This window comes from Cicer arietinum, chromosome 6 (genome assembly GCF_000331145.2).
Source record: "Cicer arietinum cultivar CDC Frontier isolate Library 1 chromosome 6, Cicar.CDCFrontier_v2.0, whole genome shotgun sequence".
Classification (NCBI taxonomy): Eukaryota; Viridiplantae; Streptophyta; class Magnoliopsida; order Fabales; family Fabaceae; genus Cicer; species Cicer arietinum.
This window is the reverse complement of record NC_021165.2, coordinates 30,393,304-30,403,802: the sequence shown is the minus strand read 5'-3', so window position 1 is coordinate 30,403,802 and position 10,499 is coordinate 30,393,304.

Below are 10,499 nucleotides of genomic sequence, written 5' to 3'. Positions count from 1 at the left end.
TGCAGTGTTGAATTGTAGTGAGAAATGAACATGACCTGTGTGGAGTATTTCAACTGTATCTGGAGTTTTAGATATCTAATTGGAGTCAAACCATGTGGAAATGAAAGCGAATATCCATAGCTATAACTTTACTGAAGCCATCAGAATCCAATTCGGACTCAAAAGAGGAGACAAATACAATAAATATCAGACAACAGATGTTGTGCATCTAAAGCGCAAATCTTGCGCCTAGGGTGCATGGCGCACTACAAAATGCATAAATACGTGTTTTCTCAATTTTTATGGATCTTTTTGGCCATGGGGAAGTTTGGAGACTTGTGCCCTAGCAGAGAAACTCAAAGACAACTGTTTCTAACATCATTAAAGGAGTTTTATCAAGATTCATTCATCAATCTTTCTTGTAATTCTTCTTTATTATCTATCTTTTGTATCTCTGTCATGAGTAACTAAATCCTATTTATTAGAGATGAGTAAAACAAGATGAAACCCTTATTTGTCTGATTTGATTTCTAGTTATATGAATACGTTTATTGAATTATTTTTCCCATCTATGTGCTTAATGCTTTTTATTGCTTGATCAACTTTAAAATATTTTACGATTCGTATTTTGAAACGCTATAGATGCTGGTCATGAAACCAATTGAATTTATTGCAGAGGCAATAGTTTAATAAGATAATTCTTGTACTTTAAAGCTTAATTATAATTTTAAATCTACTAAGAAATTAGGGGTTACTTTAGAATTAAAGGCTTTGTTACTAAGACATTAGGGCAAGAATAATAAAGAGAATTCGGTAATAATTCAATAAAGAAATTTAGTAACTAGCATCAAATTAGAAACCAATGTTCAATTCGAAGTGAAACTTATCCCTGATATTTTTCTTATTATGAAAAGTCACTTCTATTACTCTTGTTAGTGTCAAATATTATTTCAACCAATTTGGAAAATTTTGTTCAATTTTAGTAATTAAATATAATTTGATAGTAAAACGCAATCCTTGAATTTGACACTCGGTACTACCATTTTAACTGTTACTTGCAACAATTCAATACACTTGCTGAAACGCTATCAAAAGACCTCAGAGGAGCGAGTGTAATCCATGAAATCAAGATTACTGGGTCAGAAAAGGGAATTTCTTTAGATCAGTGTCACTATGTTGAAAAGATCCTAAAGAAATACAAATACTTTGATTGTAAACCTGCTTGTATAACATATGATACAAGTGTGAAACTTTTCAAAAACACTAGTGAAGGTGTTAGACAAACTGAATATACGAGCCTAATTGACAACCTCAAGTTTGCCACCGAATGTACTTGATGTCCTTGAAGGATAAAGTGATGATGATTATAACACTTTATCAGATGACTATAAAGCAACCATTGCCATTATTTTTACTATAGTTGGTGGTGTTGTATCTTGGAAATCGAATAACAGATGATATTGGCTCAGTCCACTATTGAGTCTGAAATGATAACACTAGTTACTGATAATGAAGAAGTGAGTTGGTTGAGATGATTGCTGGCTGAGATCCCTTTATGAGAAAAACATATGCCAACTGTATTGATCCACTGCGATAGTACCACAACTATTGCAAAGATTGAGAATCGTTATTACAACGGTAAGAGACAACAAATACGTCGTAAGCACATCACTGTTAAAGAGTTACTTTCTAAATGAGTTGTTATTGTAGATCACGTTCACACTGATTAAAATTTAGCCGATCCTTTGACGAAAGGGTTAGCTAGAGAGAAAATTCTAAATACATCCAAAAGGATGAGACTAATGTCTATAGAGTTACTCATGATAGTAACCCAACCTAAAAGACTGAAGCTCAAAAGAAGTAAGTTCAATGGGTAATAACAAGTCGTGAAGTGATATGAGATGAACATGCTATTATAAATCAAAGAAGCATGACTCCTGAAGCGATGAAAGGCTAGAAACTCTTAATGAGATCGATCTCTATGTGGAGTGGAGTACCTAGCTACATGAGTACTCTTGATAGACTCACCTATGTGAATGTGGAAGTGGGGACACTTTCTATGGAATTTCGAGGCAAAATTGCTAGACCATTCATTATACTAGGATATACGTGTAGGGCCATTAATGCACAGGCTTTTTAGAATTCACTCTGTGAAAATGTTGTGTGTGAGTTTTATGTCAGAGATATTGTTCCAAACTAAGAGTCACTGTTGTAGAATCTGAATCTTACTTACTATACAAATGTTCTAGTCAGGAAACACCTCTGTTTATGCACGATATTATAGAAGAATTTGACGCTATTAAACAAACACTTTTTTTAAATTCAAATGGGGGGTTAATAGAAATGTTGTGTGGATTGAAAAAATGAAGAAGTTCCATATATAGGGATTTCACCCCTTTTATAAAGTGGAGGTATGACCTTTGAAGTATTATTTGGCGGTACTGCACAAAAAAAAAAAAATTAATAATAATAATAATAATAATAATAATAATAATAATAATAATACTTTTGTTTTTGCCCTCTTGTACGTCAACAACTATTTATTATAATATATTAAAACATAACTTCAATATCATATGTTGACATGTCATCGGATCGAATGCCGCGAAATCAAATTCGTGTCACTTCATCAAAAATCTGATGTGTCAATCTTCTTTTGCTACCTTTCATTTACCACCAATTTTATACACTATTCACTATCTTATACTATATCTCCTATTTAAATATTATTTCATAACGGCTATTCAAAATCTTTCAAATTAATCTCACATTATTATTTTGTAACGTCACATTATTATTTCATAACGTTTGCTCAAAATATTTCAAATTAATCTCACATTACTACTCAGTACGTTTTCTGGTGCGGATTAATCAACTTCCCATTTTCGAGAAGAATTTTTATCATCTTTCATTTGAGAAGGAATACCATCTTTGTTGTAAATACAAGTACATATATATAATTTTTATTCCTATAAAAGTCTCATACTTCTAAATATGTATTTTTTTATAGTTGAAAATAATATCTTAACTCTGACAATACAACTAGATGTTAACCTGCACGTTGCGCGATAGAATTTAATATATTATTGAATATAAAATAATAATATGTAAATTAAAAGTAATATTTTTATTGTAGAGTAGAATATACTAAAACATTTATGTGTTAAGAGGTAAATATATTTTTGAATACTATATATAGTCCAATTTTTCTTTATTTCAAAGCAAAATCTAAAATCTTGTTGATTAATACAATCCATGCAACATATATTAAAAATATGATACTGTTGATAAGATTTTGTAACTTTAGCGATGCAATCCTTATCTTTAACATTTTTTTCTATTTTGAATTGGTTTATTCAAGCTTTTTGTTTTCTTTGAAGTGTTCCTTCTAATGATATATTTGTTAAAGTTCAACATTTCTTTATCATAAAAGTTGTATATTTAACTATAATATGTTCTTCATTTTATATCATTTATATTAGTTTAGAAACATTATATTTTTTAAACTTATGTACTTTTTGACATGTTCAATTTTACAAATTAACCATGAAAATTATTTTATGTATAAAATTGATTAACATCAGACTAATCATGTGTATAGTTAAATAAGATAGTCCATTTCAATGAAAATATGAGTACAGATTCATAAAGATTCACAAAGAGGTATATAACATTGATCAGTAATTAGATCGGAGTGTATACCAACGACTTCTTAGGATAAAGATTATACTCCATAAGTTTTAGTCTACGGATAGTTAATGTTGTTTTACTCAAAGTAATTACCAATACAATATAACATATACACCAACCCGAAAGTGAATTGCTCAGCTTGACGAAAAAAATGAACAACTTCACATGTCCCTCAAAGTTTTCTTTATATACTCTAAGAGTTCATAATAACTTAATAAAGAATAATTCTTGTGTTGACACAAGAATTTGGACACAAAAGAAAGAAAGAAGAAAAGTAATAATTAAATAATGTATAGTTTTAAAATAATTAAAAGAAATATAATTTTTTGTGTGACCAAATAATGTGACCAAATTCTTATGTCTACACAAGAATTACTTTTTAGTAGAACGACTTGTCATTATGACTAAAAAAATTAATAAATTTATGTATGTAAAGTTGACAAAATTTTAGTAAAGAAAACTTTGTCGATAAACTCTAAATTGTAAAAATGAAATGTAAATTTTTGAAGAACTAATATTGTGTATAAGTGCATGTTTAAATTGGTGGTGAATTAGAAAAATTCACCATAACTTTGGTTAACCTTTAAAGAGTAGCTTTTGTCAAAATCTATGAAGATCCGTAATTTTGTCAATTCAAACATGTATTAAGTGATCATATGTCCTAGTGTGTACTATATCATTCACTTATGAGTATTAATTTAAAAAAAAATAATGTTTATAATAGTATTCAAAATATTGCAAGAATTCTTCGCGTATGCAAATATAGCTGATAGATATATGGAAGAAACACTACAAACCAAAATCAAAATTTATTGAGGCTCAAAAGTCTTAAATAATAATAATAATATATTTTTTTATAGTAAAAATATTATTTACATAAAATTCTCAAGACAAATGAAACTTTAATACAAAATAATAGTTGGTGTGAAATTTGTATTTAAACTTCAATTTAATACTATAACTACAAACCAATTATATATCTACTCTTTTGGATATGGAGCAATTTCAATTACATTAACTATTGTTTCATATCAATAATTAGAATATCAAGAGGCGATTACAAAAAATTATAGGCAATAAGAGTTTGTTGATGTTTAAGACATTGGAAATTTCTAGTAGTAAAATGGTCAGAAGTTATTCATTTCCAAACAACTATCTTTTCTATTCTTTATCTTTATTTTATTTTACTTATCAATGTGTTTTTTAATTATAAAAAGAAAAAAAAAATGTTTCAAAAGAGACATTCAATAGCTTAGGAAAATACTCATCTCCTATATATGATATTCAACAACAATGACGAGAGAAAAAACGTTATTTAAACATTTGTGAACTAAGAATGTGTCACATGTTGAAATGAGTATGACTTTATTGCATTTTATTGGTAAATTACTTGAACCAAATGCAAGATGGTGATTGAAAATCAATGGTGAGTCTTTATGTGTGATAAACAATGCATTAAAGATAGTGAGTGAACTGTTCTTTTTTGTATGAGTTATTGAAATGAAAAATTTGATAAGTGATCAAAGCCTTTAAGTGTATTGATTATAGTTAAAACCGATAAATGTATAAAATAATTATATTTGAATGAGCAAGTGAAAGAGTTGGTTTTACTTTACATATTGGTGAACCACAATATAATGGAAGCAAAACATGAAAGAAATATTGTGATTTAGGAGGTGCCACATTAGAATTTTTGTGAGTTGAGAAATTTTGGAATATGTGGCGTACATATAGATGAGTTGTCGTCGATAGAATTTGGAACTCTATATTATAATAGATGTAGAATTGGTTCATTCAAGTGTTCATTCTAATAATATATTTTTTAAATAGTTATGCATTTCTTTATTGTTAAAGTTGTACATTTAACTATAATATGTTCTTCATTTTATATAATTTATATTATTTTTAAAACATTAGATTTATAAATTTATGTATTTTTGACATTTTCAATTTTATATGTTCATGGTGATTACGTCAATCTCACTGTTAATCTAAGCATGCAATAAATGATATTGTGTGTCTGGAGGTTTATCATAACATTGATTCGTGAGTGGTAGTTTGTTAAAAATATTGTTCATAATAACATTCAAAATATTGAAACAATTCTTCAAGTGTGCAAATATAGGTGATATATATGGAAAGAACAATACAAAGTAAAATAGAAATTTCTTAAGGTTCAAAAACCTTAAATAATAATAATATTTTTTATAATAAAAATGTTATTACACAAAATTGTCAAGCCAAATAAAAATTTAATACATAATGTAACCAAATTCTATAGTTATGGTATTTTGGACGGAGAACAATTTCAATTACTTTAACTATTGTTTCATCTAAATAATTAGAATATGAAATGAAACTTTCAAATGATTATTTCATACGGTCAAGAAACTTCAAGAATGGGTTGCAAAAAATTTATAGGCAAGAAAAATTTGTGGATGTTTAAGATATAAAATGTTTCGAGTGAAATAGTTATAAATTATTTATTTTCAAATATTTAATGTTATTCATATTTTTTCGATTATGATTTGTGTTTTTTTAATTATAAAAAGAAAAAAAAATATTATGAGAGAAGCATTCAACATCATATAAAAAAAATTCACCTCCTATGCAATTAGTTATATATGATTTTGAACAATAATTGACGACATATGAACAATATGATTGAAGTATTTTTGAATTGAGAATGTGTAACACAAATAGGTGTAGCTTGATTGCATTTTATAATTTCGTTATCATTGCTTAAACTGACAATGTGCAAGAGAGTGGTTGAAAAACATAAGATAGATCTTGATGTGTGCATGTAATGTATTGTGATGCTTTGAAGATATTTAATTATTTAATTTTTTTGGTATGATTTATTGAAATAAAAGTTTTGATGACTAATTAGAGTGATAAATTAGAGCCTTTAAGTGTGTTGATGAGTCATTCAGTGATAAATTAGAGGTAAAATTGCATAACGTATGGAATAATTGGACTTGAATGGCAATTGAAAAGGTTGGTGTTAAATATTGGAGAAACAAAATAGAATGCAACTAGAAGATAAAAAAAAAATAGTGTTTTGAAAAGTGCCACATCAGAATTTGTGTGAGTTGGCAAATATTATAGGATGTGGCAAAAATGAAGATGAGTTGTTGTGAATAGAATTTAGAGTTTTGTTTTAAAATATATAATAATAATAATAATTAGTACCATGTCCATTGGATCCTGAAGTTTCATATTCTCTACTACTAGATGCTTCACAACATAACAAGAACAAAAAATCGGTAACTAATCTTTCTTAAAATATTTTTATATAAGTTGTTTTCATAAACTATCGTCGTATAAAACTTATAATGAACATGTCATAATCTATTTTCTTAAGTATTTATATCATAAGATAAGTTCAAATGAATAGTTAAGAAGAACTTCGAGCCAAATATGACGCGATAGAAGTTTCGAGCAGTTTAGTGTTTTGTTCTTCATTCTTCTAAAAGTATTTGACATAAATACACATAACGAATAACAGAAAGCCGAATATTCCGGCCATCGATGTACCAACGGCTGCACCCTTAGCAAGACCTGATTATATTGAAGAAAATTTAAGCTCACAAGAAGCATTAACCCTTTTCACTTTCTCATGTTTTTTGTGAACAAAGACTTAGAAGAAAGCCAAACCTGTTCTGCAAAAGGGAAAAAAATGAAAGTTAGAATGATAGAACCATTTCTATAAGCTTTCAACATGAAAAGTGAGACCATCAAAGTTACCTACCTAGGATACAAAGGAACATAGTCTCCATTTTTATCCGCAAAGTTGGAAAATAAATAAATAAATAAATAAATAAATAAATAAAAGTTTTAAGCAAATTCATTAGATATAGTTTGAAGAAGAACAAAAGAGTAACTTTGCCTTTGTAAAGAAGAACATGTTACATACCTCTTCCTGGAATGAACACAATCCCACTGCCTCTGCTGAAATTGACATTAGGATTATAATTCTGTATCAACACTTCATCAACTTTAGATTCAATTGCAATATTCTGAAGAGTATCACTCGACCTAAGTGGATATGTAAGAAACAATCCATATTCTTTTGAAATCTGACTATTTCCACAAGAACAATTGACAGTGACATTAACCTTAACCTTAGGAGGCAATGTTTGATTATGATCATATTTGAACTTTTGCAAAAGCTCAATTGTGGTCAAACTTGCATAATATGAATTTGCAATTAAATCATAAGTATCTCCTTCATTTGTTGTGTATTCAAACATTGGAATGGAATGTTGATTCTAGAAAATGAAAAAAGTTTACCATTATTTGATACTAATTGTTTGTTGCAGCTGATTATAATACAGAATTTGATTGCATAAAGTTTGTTATATTTGTGAATTCAAATGGTGGCTTGATGTAGTAAGAAGCTAAAGCTAAATCACACCCTTTAACACATTTTAATTCAACTTTGAAAAAAACACACTCCAAAAACATAAAGAAAAAAAATAGAAAGATATTTTTGAGTTTCATTGGATGCTGAAGAAAAGCAAGAAGCAGGGCCTTTCAATACAATTTTTTGTTGTTGAAAGTAATGTCACGTCTTCTAGCTCTTGTAATTAATAGACTATAGCTTTTTTATTTTATTTTATTTTTTTATATGGAAAGTGATTCTAACTCAACTCATTTTATTTTTGTGAATGTAAGAATAGTATACTATATAAATTTGATATGGTCACGTTTTTGCTTTTATGATCAGAACGACATGCTTGTTTGGATCCGTTTGACTGTTTCTAAGAGAATGTGGATGGAACACAGTAACAGTTGGCTAGAATATAGCTGTAACAATTTGTGTCAAGTGCAATTGGTAGAATTGATGTCATTAATTCATGTAGTGATAATTCAATGAATGTTCTTATATCACTATTATAATAAAAGTACAAAGTACATAATTGTGAAGACTAAAGATTACTTTAAGGATATTTTATTACATCCAAGTTTTCACTTTGAGTCTATGTAAAAGTTATTTTATTTTAGCTCAGGTTTAAGGTACAAAACTAAAATATTGTTTTTAATGGTTGATTACTACTTACACAACGTTGTTTTATGTATTGCCACGACAACCATTTTAGGATATATTGGTCTTCCTATTATCATTTTGTATAGTGTTATTACCGAACCATGATTCATTACTCTTTTCTTATTTTGGATAATCTCATTCTTTTTTTGTTTTTTTTTTCAAAAAATCACTCTAGATATTATACTTTACTTTATAAACAACTTAACTTTTCTTTCATAATGTGTAATAAGTTGTTTATATCACTCTAGATATTAAAAAAAACAAGGTTTAATTTTCATTAATAATTAAAACATTTATAGTATCTCTTTTTGGACATAAAAATATATAAAATATTAAAAATTAAACAATAATTACACTACATTTTTAAATAATTCGAATTTATAATTTTTTTTTACTAAATATATTTTAAACATCACTATCTGATGTTGTTATCTATGCCAATCATTTTGTTTATTTATTTAGGCAGCAACTTAGGATATCAATTATTTTTTCGGGTGTATTATTATGAACAATATTTGGGGCATTTCCAAAGGGAGGAGGGAATCTTGTTGATTGAAAAATGTTTACCTTCGTTTAATTAATTAATCATTTGTATTCAAAATGCATACCCTGTCGGTAGCTGTGCAACCACTACACATTTTGCCTTCTCATAACTCTAACAAACATCATAATTTCAATTTTTAAATCTCTGTTTAATTTGATATTCATTTTAAAATTTTATATAACATAATTAGAGACAAGTGATGGGTGTGTTCGTAGATATCGATTCTTCAATAAGATCATTATTAAAATTAAGTTTTTAATAAAAATAATTACAAAAGATTTATTATAATTTAGATTTTGTTATTTTCACCAATTATTAAAATTAATTTCCTATTTTAAAAGTTAACAGTTTAGTCTCTCTTTCAAAACATTTTAATTAAAAAAAATAGTGATTTAATATATTTTAAATAACATAATATACGATCTCATTATTATAATTATCTAGATATATTAACTATTTATATATTATTAGTTAAATTACAAAAATGAATTATTTCATAAGTTAAAAATAAATTTTTTTAAAGCATTTTATTGCAATTTAATGAGTTTAATCATTCAACATCATCATATCATATGCAATGTCGTTTAAAATATGTCATATTATTGTTTTTTAGTTAAAAAATTTGAAGAATTAATTAAATTTTAAAATAATGGGACCAAAACTGCAATTAAGTCTGAAATAAAATAGTAAAATAAGTCTTTAGTCGTTATAAATTTTTTTTTTTTTTAAAAATTTAATCCCTATAAAAGTTTTTCAACTTTTTGTCCTCTTAAATTTGTTTAATTTACTTTTAGTTCTTATTTTGAAAAAGTTTTCTAAAAAATTAATACTTTTAATCCTAAAAAAATCAAAATAGAGACTCAAATAAATAAATTGTTTTTAAAAATTAAACTTTATTGGATTAAAAACACATTTTGACCACACATAAATCCATCTTCATTTTATTATAAAAAAAATAAATAAATGATTTAATAAATTAAATTGCAGTATTATTCTATTGACATTGGTAATTTAGAATCCATCCAGAAACGGGCAAAAAAAGGAGTTTTGTACCAAGCACCCCCCAATTTGACCTGCCACCCCTCCAGTATTTTTTAAAGACTAAAATACCCCTTTGTAAAACAGTATAATATTATTTTAAAAATTACCATTCAGATTTCACACCCCACCACCTTCGAAAATTTACAAAAAAAAATGTTGGATTCGAAAGTTTAAAATTTTCGAAATATATTTTAG